Raw genomic sequence first — 13,999 nt, forward strand, 5'->3', positions numbered from 1 at the left:
ACTCTGTTTGGAAATAATAAGGCAGATAATAAGGCACTTCACATGTCCCTGCTCATTCTACCCAGCACTGAAAATTCTCAAATGATGCTGATGGAAGAAAATAAACCAAACACATTATATAAAACACCCTGCTTCCTAAATATGCAAGAGCATTTTATTGTCCGCTTGAGAGCCTAGCTATTGGGCTGGCCAAAAAGTTCGTTCAGGGTTCCCGTGAGATGTTATTAATTAATTAGTAATTAAGAATTGTCCACAATAGTAAATATTTGGAAAGCTTCAATTAATGCACATATAATACACAAGGTGTTCACTTACTCCATCTGATACATTATCTTTGATCTTCTTTATATGTCCTGTTTATTGTTAGTGTTTAAGCATAACATTTTAAAGCAAATGTTACTTATACGTCTTAATGCACCTAGAAAATTTATCGTGTTAATTTGGAAATATATAATATATTCTTATAGCTTTGGCCTGAACAAAAAGGAAAAGTAATTTTGAAAAAACTGCAGGAAGAATTTCTCACAAAGTTGAGTTAAGAGTGAGATCTGTTTTTAATCACTGTAGTCACTCAGCCATGTTCCTACAACTAAATGGTTTTATTGGCCAGGGAATTCTCAGCAGAATAGCAAAGAAAAAGTGGCAGGTGTTGAAGCCTTAATTGAGTACGTCAGGGCACAAATATCCTCAGCAGTAATTATGGGTGAATTAACTAATTTTTCCTAATAGTTTCACAGCAAATTTATCTTGCCTAGTTACTGCTCTAGCTATAAATTACTCCTCGAATCATAGTACCTTATATTGCCTGATAGAGGGTTGCACTGGCTTTGAAAATTTCAGGCTTCTGACAATAAATGTATATTAACGTTTAATTCAATACATACATCAAATGTGGTTATCGACAGCTAGCTAATTTGTTCTTTCAAAACAAGAGCTTCTGTGACTCTGTACATCACCTATCTTATAATCTGCATTTTAACTAAGATGCTGACCTACCAACAACTTTCTAGAATTAGAAGAAACAATACATGAAAAAGTTTTCATCTTTTGCAAGCTGCATCCTGGGATCAAAAGGTTTGAAAGTGAAAAGCTGCATTATGTAAGAACTGATAAGTTTATATTAATCACTATATAATATGAATTTCCTTATTACTGGCGCATATAATTCTTCATTGCTTGCAAACTTTCATCTTTGAAGGGTAAACACCACCTCTTCAAGGATTTTAAGAAATATTTAAATATGCATAGAGCCTAAGCAGTCATATAAAGTGGCTTCTGTACAGTCAAGTTAGTACATTTTAAACAGGAGGTACTTTCCACAGTAAGACATGGCAAACTCTAGTTTTAGATTGAATACTTCTGCAGGTGTTTTTGCTCTCATTTTAAATTTAATTATACTTAGCAAATCTAATGGCATGTTTTCAGCTGAGGGCAATGATAAGTTTTATTTAGATCTGAAAACAATATGATGCACACATTTTCATAATTTATAATTTATGCAACCATAATTAGTCTGAGATTCTGAAATTTGCCATTTAAATACACTGGAGTTCAATTATCCCACTTAACAGTTATGTATAGTGCTTTAATCCCATCTCTTGACCTTGGATGTGTACGAAGATGCTTTATATTGTTTCTTAGCCATTTTCTAAGGCTTGGTCTCCAGCCCTTCTGTAAATTCTACCCAAAATTCTTCCAAAAGAATCCTGTTCAATTCATACCCTAAAAGTATGGTATAACTTGGAGGCTCATAGTGATTTTGCAATTATTGAATTTTCATGCAGGAAGATTATAAATATTTACTAGAATCATGGTAATTCATTTCTGTTTTACAGACTAAAAACTTGTTAAGGATTTTAGCTATGCACACTTGCTTTACTAAATTCATAATATTTTAGGTTTCCTTTCAAAAGTTAAAACTGGGTTTTCTAATAAGAATTTCTCAATATCATTATCATATTGAGAGATTTTTAATGTGAATAAGGGTAAATATATAATAATAAATTAATACAATAAACTAAGTAAGGTTAGGCAGGACTTACAAGTATGTAAATTTGTGTTTTAGAAAGGTTGTAGTAGGCATTTGTTCTATCCAGCATTTAACCAAACTTCTTATTTGAAGGTACTTGTAAATATTTGGTAAGAAGCATCTGCCTTTTGCTATAGAAGACTATGAGAGGAAGATATTTCATTTTTCCTTTCCCTGACAGCTATGTCATGGGAATGTGGTCTAAGCTTGGCCAACTATTTATTCCTGTCTGTTATTCTGATTTATAATGTAGTAACAGAATGACATTATTTTTAAAGATTAGCGAATATTCATGGCAGGGCAACAGGAGTCAAATATTGTGGAAAGTGACCAATGACGATAGTTCTAGATAACTGAAAAATTCAAAAATGTAGAGCTTCAGGTATAGCTGTATCTAGGCATGCTGTATCATCCCAGGTTAGTATTTCTCTTTCTATATCTTAACTCTGTTTTCTCCTGTATTGAATTTATTAATTGATAAGCTCTGCTTTAGTGATGATCTATAGCCTTTTCCTATAAATTCTAGGAAAAGTCACGTATTTGTAACTAGCTAATCAGGCTTCTGCAGTAAACTGTAAATTAAAGTTCTGATTGGCTAGAATTATGTCATACATTACTCATCAATTTACTTAGTGGTGTTAATGCTACCCACACCAAGAAGGCTTACTGTGGAGGAGAAGTGTATCCCCTGGAAAAAAAATCATGATATGATAACCAGAAGAAGGAACAATAGAGGCTGGCTAGCGGGCAGAAACAATAGATATTTACTACATTTGATAAAGATTCTTCTAAATTACTTTTCCTTATACCTCCTCAAATGGGGCATGAGCAATTTCAGATTCTTGAGGTACAAAGCATGGGATAGAGAGCTATACGTCATGTGAGTCAGTATAGCTACTGGTTTTAAAGTTATAATGTACATTTCATTCAAGCTCACAATCTCAGAATATCCAGAAGAAAAAAAAAATTATCTTCTTAAGTATCATCATATCTTCATAATTTGAAAAAATGCTGGGCTAAAGTCGGTCATTTCAAGAAATTTCTATAATAAAAGGCATTGTTAAGCAAAGAGACATGATGAGCAGGACAATTAGTACGTATTCCATACTTTGAAAACAATTTCACAGAACTTATTCTAACTCAGCTAATTAACATGCCCCAGCAACCTTCCCCATGACAACAAAGTATTCCTATTGTTCTTTAAATCGGAATAAGATGAATAGTGATCTTGAGAAAATGTGCTTATGTATGTTGTATAGTGCATTAAAGTTTGCACATATATCATCCCACTGGAATATAAGCTCCATGGGGACAGGATCTTTTTATTTACTTCTATATCCCCAGCTCCTAAAACAGAGTAATGAATGAAAAAAGACTATGTAATTTTACTAGTATTAATTAACAAAGGAAATTTCCATTGCTGAGCTAAAAAGAAATATTTTGTTATTCGTTAATCAATTATATATGGAGAGAAACTATATATACATTTATGTTTTACAAAGAACCATGCATATATACATATACATGTATATATTCACACACACGGTAATCTGTAAATATATATATATACATATACAGTTCTTTGTAAATCCAACTTTCTTCTTTATCATTCTGATTTGTGAAAGAGAATAACTTTAAAAGTTAGAAGGCCACTAATGAGTTTCTCAAGCTACAGGAAGCTTACCAGTTATTCAAAACAAGGTAAAATAAAAACAACAAAACTTTTAGTTAAATGGGAAACATAATGATAAATGGCTAATTCTCAAAACTAAATAACAATTAATGATTATTTCAGTCAAAGGCTACTAACTTTTGGGAACATTTCTGTTTTCTGGGATTGCTTTTAGCTAATTTAGGGAGATAGATTTGGAAACCAATTATATCATTATAAGGTAAATATGAGGGCCTAGAAAGCTATTCTCATAACCTAGAAGGACACAGGGCCGAGGTTAGAGAGTTAGGAAAAGCTTACTAGATAAGGTGTCCTCCCAAATGAATCTTAAGGAATCTCAACGAAAAAAGAATGGAGAGAAATACTTCGTGCAAGGTAATAAAGACATTACCTTCACGCATGGTAAGAAAGGTGAAATTACCACTTATTTTGGACAAACATTTTGTAAATGGCTGTAACAAATTTGCTCTGTCCATAGTCTAAACAGTTTATCTGCTATGAAATCCATCTATAGCTGTGCTTCTCAGTATAGATGGTACCATCTCCAAAAGGTACTTTGAAAATTGGTGGTTATCATGGGTCCATGTTATTTGCACATGATTGGGAAATACTACTGCCATGTGGGACATGGCGGGGTGGGGATGGTGGGAACACGGAAGATAGGTATTGTGTAAAGCCCCGCCAGGATTATCTTCCAAATGCACACAGAAAAATATTCCACAGCTCATACAACTTTTGAATGCCCTACCAGGCCTTCATTTAGAAAAACAAACTAAACCAAACCAAACAAACACAAATAAAAGAAGCCATTTATAATTATCTTAAACTAGAACCTTACACTCACTCATTGTATATTAACAAAAAGTTTTTCATGATTTTAATATACAGAAAATTTCCCAAGCATGTAATTACCAGCTGAACTTAAGAACTACTTTGTTTAGGAAATACCTTTTTTGTTTTGTTCAGAACATTACCAAGGTTAGTATTGTTTGTGATACTTGAGGTGCTGATACAATATAACATTCTCCATTTAAAGCTTTTTGCATTCAGGCAATTCTATATGTAGGGAAAAGCCTCTACTATATTAGTTTTTCCAGAAAGTTGTGCTCAGAAATTTGCATATCGAGGTGCATATTCATTATAAACTACATTCCGTTTACATCTCCTTTATATTATAGTTTGAACTTTATTTTGTGGTTTTTAATTCTATCAGTATGGGTCTACGATGCATAACTTCTTAGGACAGTAAAGAGAATATCACAATGTATTAGTTATCTAAATGCTCTAATAAAAATGAGAACTTCTGCTGAAGGTGCAGATGAGCATTACACAAGTCTTCTCAAAAACCTGAAGAAATTAATTCTCAAGGCACTATTACTTTTTATAAGTTAAAAATATAATAGCTGCACTAATCATGAGGAAAGAGGCTATATCGGCCATTGAGTTGAGAGTCAGCACCCCCTTTTCATTCACCTGTGCCAACTATGTCTTGGAAATGACAGTTTCTGACCTAAGAACAACCATGGCAGGAGCCTTGACAAGAGGCTACTCTGAGTCCTGTTCAGCTTTCAGGCTCAATTGGCCCAGCTGTGGCTGTTTTTAATAACACACAATTCTGGATATCTTTCCAAAGAGTGAAATACTCTCTGAAGTTCTGGGAATAACTTTGGCTACATGGGAACATATCACTTTACACAGTTGCCTGGAACCACTGGCTGCTGGAGTGAACTGTGGCATGCATCGAAATCACTGCCCATTTCTGCGTGGCCATATGCACATCCATGTCCTGCCCTGACAATCTTCCCTATGCCACTCCAGCTTTTCTGTCCAAGTGTATTATACACGTTTACATTGAAACCCTGTGAATTATGCTGCATAATCATCTTGGAACCTGACAGAATGAATAGAGGGGGACATCAGTGAATTTCTCTTTGCTTTAACTGAGACAAATAGCTTTATTTTGTTGTTTTTTTCCTAACTAAAGTCAATATAATATAGTCAGATGAAAGTGACTGCACAGCATAATATACCAGGTTCCTTCCAAATCTATGACATCTATGAATCCACAAAATTCCCACAGGTAAATTCAAAAATCAGATGACCGTATGCAAATATAAACCCAAAACCATTCTAGGAAAAAAAAGAGGGTTCTAAAATTATATTGGAGGAAAACTGTGATAGCAAAGTCATATAGGCATGAAAGCAGACAGTCGCATTTTAATAAACTTAAAATACATCAAATTAATTAAGCACAAAGTTAATAAAGAGCCAATGTAGACACATAATCTATAGAGGTCACCAATTAGATTCATTTTTTTAATCAAGATGACATTTTCAAGTATTATTTTAGTTGAACGTCATGTAATTGATCAAACTGAAAATAGTTTATGTGATCTTTATGAAGGGTATACCTACACATGGTTTCATTAAATTGATGTTGATAACCATTTGGAATCACCATTTATAAAACTATTGATTACAGGGTGACTGACTACTAGCAAATATTTGAAACAATCGATAAAGCAGACCTGATTTATGAATGACGACATTGTAATAGTGTTGAGGCAGAAAGGGACAATTAAAGAAGATGATAGGGGCTACGCTTACATAAATTAAACATATTGAGGCACTGCGGACCCTTTATGGACTGGCATAAACAAATATGTTTCTCCTATAAACTGAATTTTTAATCTAAAATTATAAATTGTTGTACCTGTGGTTATGATTGTAATATGTAGATATTTAATGATATTGAAATAAAATTGTACATATTTTATATTATATAAAATTATATTTAATAGATTATTACTTTATTTTTATTGTATATTATATATTTATAATAATATAAAAATATATTTTACTGATTATTTTATATTATATACTTATAGTAAGATGAAATATTATATATTTCATATATGTATTTATTTATGGTACTAAGAGTGCCTAAACAGAAAAAACAAGACTCTAAACAGAATATCTAAGAACACACACGCAAAAAGTCAGCCATTGTTTGGACATTTAAAGGAGGTGTAAAAGTTACTACAAATCTCAATAATACCCAATGATATCACTATTATAGTGTAGGATAGAAGTTGGTGACCTATGGTCCATGGATAAATCTGGCCTGCTGCCTGTTTTTGTAAATAAGGATTTATTGGAACATAGCTCTGCCAATTTGGAATGTATTGTCTACGACAGCTTTTGGTATATGATAACAGAGTTGAGTACTTGTGACAGATACTGTATGACACTCAAAGCCTAAAATATTTACTGTTTGGCTCTTTACAGAAAACGTATGCCAATCCCTCATATGAAATATGAATTTTCATTCATGTAGAACCCTGAATAAAAGTTGCATATGTTTAGTACTTCGCATTTTTCTACTTAATATTGGGTTGGCCAAAAAGTTCGTTCGGTTTTAAGTAAAAATAAAAGGCACATTTTTTTCATTTTCACCAAGAATTTTACTGAACAATGTATTCACTAATGGAACAAACTTTTTTGGCCAACCCAATAAAACACAGACATATATGACACCTTTTGTTAAAATTCTACACCCAAAATATTATGTTCACAGATCAACACTCCAACGCTTCCTTTTAATCTCTTGACTTTGCCTGGACTCAGGTGGCAGCTTACTATTTTCTATCCTGACAACAAAGTAATGTGGATACTCATGACTCAAATATGTGTTTTAAATAAAATGACTTCCCACTGAAGCCACAACCTATTATGCGGTATTTTATACATTCAGCACATTTATTGAATATCTCCTTTATGCTATTCACTGAGAATCTTTCCTGATTATATGTTTGAGGGCAATATGATTGTAAAGCTAAAGGGTCTCTCAGCCTAGTGAGACGTGCTAAAATTGGAGCCATCACCACAGTACTGTTTGGTTCAAGCTGACACTTGGCTGGAGGAATACAGTGCAGTGTTTTGTAAACCCACTGCAGTTTTCAGGAAGGTCAAAACAGTACAGAAATTAACATGACTTAAATTATTGCATCGTATTTACAGACAAAGTGTTCTCCTTTCTCTCCTCTGGAAGCAAAATGAAGACCAATAGAGTAGATGCTTTAGGTGTTTTCAAGATACAGATTTAAGATGTCAAGCTTTTGTCAAAAGAGATAAGACGACAAAATAGTGCTCCTCAGAAGCACTGAATTTCCACCTCTTTAGTGTTAGGATAGTCTTCAGTAACAAGTCTTTTGTCAGCACCAATGACAATTAGAATATTGTTTCTGGCACTGGATATGAAGAGAAAAACCAGACAGAGATTAAGCTTTAAGCTTGGGTGTGGGTGGAAACAGGACCTAAATATAAACAGTAATAATAACATAATTCAAGTTTTAACACTTCGTATTAAATGTTTTTATTTTTATATACTTCTAAAAGTACTAACATATCATTTTAGCTATTATCTATTTTCTTATTATAATTTAAATTCCAAAAACTATATCGAAAAGGTGGTTTAAATTATGAACACTATACTGAAATCTTACTTTTATTAAATGTACAACAAACAATCATGAAGAAAATAAGTCACAATCATATCACTTAATCACAAAGATTTTCATTTAAAATCGAGTTATTCGATGTGTCTCCTCAATTATTACATATTTGAATTAACATTATAGAGAGGGTTTTAATTCCACATTTTAACACCATATTTTACAGTGATTTTTAATGATTTGCAATCATTTTACAACCAGTTGTATGATTCTCATCTTTATCAAATATCTTGCATCCACACACACACTTATATATGTAAATATTAATTATTTTTTTGAGAAATGAAATCATAGTCCACATATTTCTTTATGTAATTTTTATATGAGAAAGAAATTCAGGCAACTTTCAGGAGTGTTATCTATAAGTCTGCTTTATTGTTTTTAATATCTATATGATTTGCACTGCAGATACTGTATTTTAATTGTGATCCATACTGTTGGGAAAGAAGAAATTTTTCTCTACCCTTCTAGGTTCTGGTCTAAGAATTAAACTGACAAGAGAAAGGTAAACAGGAGAAAATCAAACAGAAGTTTAATAACATGTATACATGACAGAGACCCAGGTAAACTGAGTAACTCACCAAAATGACTGACCAAAACCCTCACCTTAAATATCAGCTTCTTTCCTTAAACCTCATGAACCAACCTCTGCTAGCTTCAAACTTTCTTCTGAAGCTTCTTCACCTCTCTTCATCCTACATAATATGTACATTTAATGTCATGCTTTTTAATTCTATAAACCCAGTATCAGGTCTAAAGCCTGTGGGTTATATAAAGTTCTATACTTCCAATTACTTCCATTTATTAGAGGAGAAAGTTATATCCATGACTCGACCAGGATAAATGTAGTATGAGTCTAAGTGTAATGTGACATATAGAATTAATATTGATGTTGGTTTAGACTCACATAGTTAAGAAGACATGGCTAATATAGGTTGCAAAACTTATAAGGACCAGGAATATGTCTGTAAATCTGGATCTGGTGTACCAGATTCTGAGGATCACCAGATCTTCAGTAGTCTCAACACCAGGGAGAACATGCGTCTGAGAACTGAAAAGATGGTCTCTAAGAATCAAGAAATCCTTTGAGCATAAAACACAAATGTTCCATGAGCCTCAAGAATGTTTGATGTGGCTTCACAGGCGAATTCTGTCAAACATTTAGAGAAGAGTTAACACCTATACTTCTCAAACTCTTCCAAAAAATTGTGGAGGAAGGAACACTCCCAAACTCATTCTATGAGGCATCACCCTGATACCAAAACCAGACAAAGATATCACAAAAAAAGAAAATTATAGACCAATATCACTGATGAACATAGATGCAAAAATCCTCAACAAAATACTAGCAAACAGAATCCAACAACACATTAAAAAGATCATACACCATGATCAAGTGGAATTTATCCCAGGGATGCAAGAATTCTTCAAAATACACAAAACAATCAATGTGATATACCATATGAACAAACTGAAGAAGACAAACCATATGATCATCTCAATAGATGCAGAAAAAGCTTTTGACAAAATTCAACACCCATTTATGATAAAAAACTCTCCAGGGCTTCCCTGGTGGCGCAGTGGTTGAGAATCTGCCTGCCAATGCAGGGGACACGGGTTCGAGCCCTGGTCTGGGAAGATCCCACATGCCGCAGAGCGACTAGACCCGTGAGCCACAATTGCTGAGCCTGCGCATCTGGAGCCTGTGCTCCGCAACAAGAGAGGCCACGATAGTGAGAGGCCCATGCACCGGGATGAAGAGTGGCCCCCACTGGCTGCAACTAGAGAAAGGCCTTGCACAGAAACGAAGACCCAACACAGCCATAAATTAAAAATAAATAAATAAATAAATAAATAAATAAATAAATAAAATAAAATAAAATAAAAAACTCTCCAGAAAGTGGGCATAGAGGGAACCTACCTCAACATAATAACGGCCATATATGACAAACCCACAGCAAACATCATTCTCAATGGTGAAAAATTGAAAGCATTTCCTCTAAGATCAGGAACAAGACAAGGATGTCCACTCTCACCACTGTTATTCAACATAGTATTGGAAGTCCTAGCCACAGCAATCAGAGAAGAAAAAGAAATAAAAGGAATACAAACTGGACAAGAAGAAGTAAAACTGTCACTGTTTGCAGATGACATGATACTATACATAGAGAATCCTAAAGATGCCACCAGAAAACTACTAGAACTAATCAATGAATGTGGTAAGGTTGCAGGATACAAAACTAATGCACAGAAATCTTTTGCATTCCTATACACTAACAATGAAAGATCAGAAAGAGAAATTAAGGAAACACTCCCATTTACCATTGCAACAAAAAGAAGAAAATACCTAGGAAAAAACCTACGTAAGGAGGCAAAAGACCTGTACTCAGAAAACTATAAAACTCAAAACTATCTTTGATGAAAGAAATCAAAGATAACATAAACAGATGGAGAGATATACCAAGCTCCTAGATTGGAAGAATCAATATTGTGAAAATGACTATACTACCCAAAGAAATCTACAGGTTCAATGCAATCCCTATCAAACTACCAATGGCATTTTTCACAGAACTAGAACAATAAATTTTACAATCTTTATGGAAACACAAAAGACCCCAAATAGCCAAAAGCAATCTTCAGAAAGAAAAACGGAGCTGGATGAGTCAGGCTCCCTGACTTCAGACTATACTACAAAGCTACAGTAATCAAGACAGTATGGTACTGGCATAAAAACAGAAATATAGATCAATGGAACAGGATAGAAAGCCCAGAGATAAACCCATGCACATATGGTCACCTTATCTTTGACAAAGGAGGCAAGAATGTACAATGGAGAAAAGACAGCCTCTTCAGTAAGTGGTGCTGGGAAAAATGGACAGCTACATGTAAAAGAATGAAATTAGAACACTCCCTAACACCATACACAAAAAATAAACTCAAAATGGATTAAAGACCTAAATGTAAGGCCAGACACTATAAAACTCTCAGAGGAAAACATAGGCAGAACACTGTATGACATAAATCACAGCAAGATCCTTTTTGACCCACCTCCTAGAGAAATGGAAATAAAAACAAAAATAAATGAATGGGACCTAATGAAACTTAAAAGCTTTTGCACAGCAAAGCAAACCATAAACAAGATGAAAAGACAACCCTCAGAATGGGAGAAAAAAATTGCTAATGAAGCGACTGACAAAGGATTAATCTCCAAAATATACAAACAGCTCATGCAGCTCAATATCAAAAAAACAAACAACCTAATCCAAAAATGGGCAGAAGACCTAACTAGACATATCTCCAAAGAAGATATACAGGTGGCCAACAAATACATGAAAAGATACTCAACATCACTAATCATTAGAGAAGTGCAAATCAAAACCACAATGAAGTATCACCTCACACCAGTCAGAATGGCCATCATCAAAAAATCTACAAACAATAAATGCTGGAGAGGGTGTGGAGAAAAGAGAACCCTCTTGCACTGTTGGTGGGAATGTAAATTGATACAGCAACTATGGAAAACAGTATGGAGGTTCCTTAAAAAACTAAAAATAGAACTACCATATGACCCAGCAATTCCACCACTGGGCATATACCCAGAGAAAACCATAATTCAAAAAGTCACATGCACCCCAGTGTTCATTGCAGCACTATTTACAATAGCCAGGTCATGGAAGCAACCTAAATGCCCACTGACAGATGAATGGATAAAGAAGATGTGGTACATATATACAATGGAATATTACGCAGACAGTAAAAGGAACGAAACTGGGTCATTTGTAGAGACGTGGATGGACCTAGAGACAGTCATACAGAGTGAAATAAATTAGAGAGAGAAAAACAAATACCGTATGCTAACGCATATATATGAAATTTTAAAAAGTGGTACTGATGAACCTAGTGGCAGGGCAGGAATAAAAACGCAGACATAGAGAACAGACTTGAGGGCACAGTGGGGGAAAGGGAAGCTGGGATGAAGTGAGAGAGTAGCACTGACATATATACACTACCAAATGTAAAATGGATGGTTAGTGGCAAGCTGCTGCATAGCACAAGGGGATCAACTCGATGCTTTGTGACGACCTAGAAGGATGGGATAAGGAGGGTGGGAAGGAGACGCAAGAGGGAGGGGACATGGGGATATATGTATACATATACCTGATTCACTTTGTTGTACAGCAGAAACTAACACAACACTGTAAAGCATTTATACTCCAATAAAGATGTGAAAAATAAAAAAAAGAAAAGAAGAAACAGGGCAAGCTGGAGTTAGGAGATGATTCAATGTGTCGAAGTATCTTTTTATGTTTTGTGTCAGAATATTTAATATTTTCATGGGTGTGGCTCTGCTTTCAATACAAATATGCTAAACCTATTATTTATTGATTACCTCTTACATGCTAGAACTTCTTATACATGTTTTATTTTGTCTCTGTGACAGCCAAGAAAGTTAGGTATTATACTCCCTAACGAAGAGAGGCCCATAGAGAATCAGTCCCAGTCAGTGGCTGATCCTAGATTCAGAGTTGGATCAGCCTCATTTCTAAAGCCCAAGTTCTTTCCTCTAAGTTCTGCCGCCTTCGAGAAAGCAAAGCCCCAAAGTTATCTCATTGGAAGTTGCAACAGCATTTGTATTTAGTTAAAAAATAAAGACAGCAGAAGAAAAAAAAAAAAAAGAATGTTTGAGGCCTTCCAAGAAATACCTAATTCTTGATGAGCCTTGGGTAGGTTATAATAGGATACACCATGTCCAACATCCAGGATATTTTAATAAGTAAATTTATGGTGCTTTCACAAATTAGAAACTGTCTCAGACTAAAAAGTAGACAAAAATATTATATATGTTTTATATAATATATACATTTAAATGTGGGCACTTGGACATTTGATTCTTTAACCCAACATTGTTCTAAGAATAAGAATTTTTCAATGCCAAGGGTTTTGTAATTAGAATTCCAAAATTTCCTGAGTATTGGCATTCTGAATAAACGCTATACTAGTTATATTTTCACAAAAATGCTATAAATTTATTATATATAAATTTTCATCTTGTTTATAAATAGGATGATATTAATTAATCAAAAGTTTTCATTGAATAAAATCACCATACGTCTACATTAAAATTTTAACTTAGGTTTATATAAATACTCAGATTTGAAACAATGGCATTTTTTATTATTAAATTTAGTACAAAAGCCTGAAATGCAAATTTTGTCATGAAACAAGCTGGGAGGCATCCATGCAGAAGCGGTGAGTTGTATTTTTATTCTTCTAGCCTTAATCAGATAAAAACAATATTCATGCCATTTTTTCTTTTAAACCTCAGATCCTTATCTTACATAATTTTTCTTTTCTACTCCTAGCAGTTAGATTATTTTATCATATTTTCTAACATAATTTTAATTATTTTTATAAGAAAAAAGAAAACATTGTAAATCTCTAGACATCACTAAATGTTTTAAAGCCATATATCTAAGAAATGGCTGTTTAATCAAAGGATTCCATTGTCATTTCCTATCTGAAGTGCTGAAGTTGTCTGAAATACTTTACCAACCTCTTTAACAGTTGTCTGTAATAATAAATATGTCACTTCATTGACATTCTAGTAAATTTTTATAACTTCTCTATGTCAATTCTGCAGGTCTGTGCCAAGATAATAAATTATCAGATTGAGGAATTTGTGGTTGATGATGAACCTTAGTCAACCAATACATTTTCTTTTCTTGCTGAGGCAAGAAAATGGTTTCAAGCACTTCTTAAAAATAAGTAAGTAAATAAGTAAAT

At 33.8% G+C, this 13,999-nt stretch overlaps 2 long non-coding RNA genes across 2 annotated transcripts in view; both read right to left on the reverse strand.

Moving 5' to 3' along the window:
- Positions 1-13,999, reverse strand: part of LOC309667810 — a 481,076-nt gene that overhangs the window by 107,476 nt on the left and 359,601 nt on the right. The gene's annotated exons all lie outside the window — the stretch shown is intronic.
- Positions 1-13,999, reverse strand: part of LOC309667809 — a 154,850-nt gene that overhangs the window by 31,343 nt on the left and 109,508 nt on the right. The window lies entirely within an intron of this gene.

Source organism: Balaenoptera physalus (assembly GCF_965194825.1).
Source record: "Balaenoptera physalus genome assembly, chromosome: 10".
Lineage (NCBI taxonomy): Eukaryota > Metazoa > Chordata > Mammalia > Artiodactyla > Balaenopteridae > Balaenoptera > Balaenoptera physalus.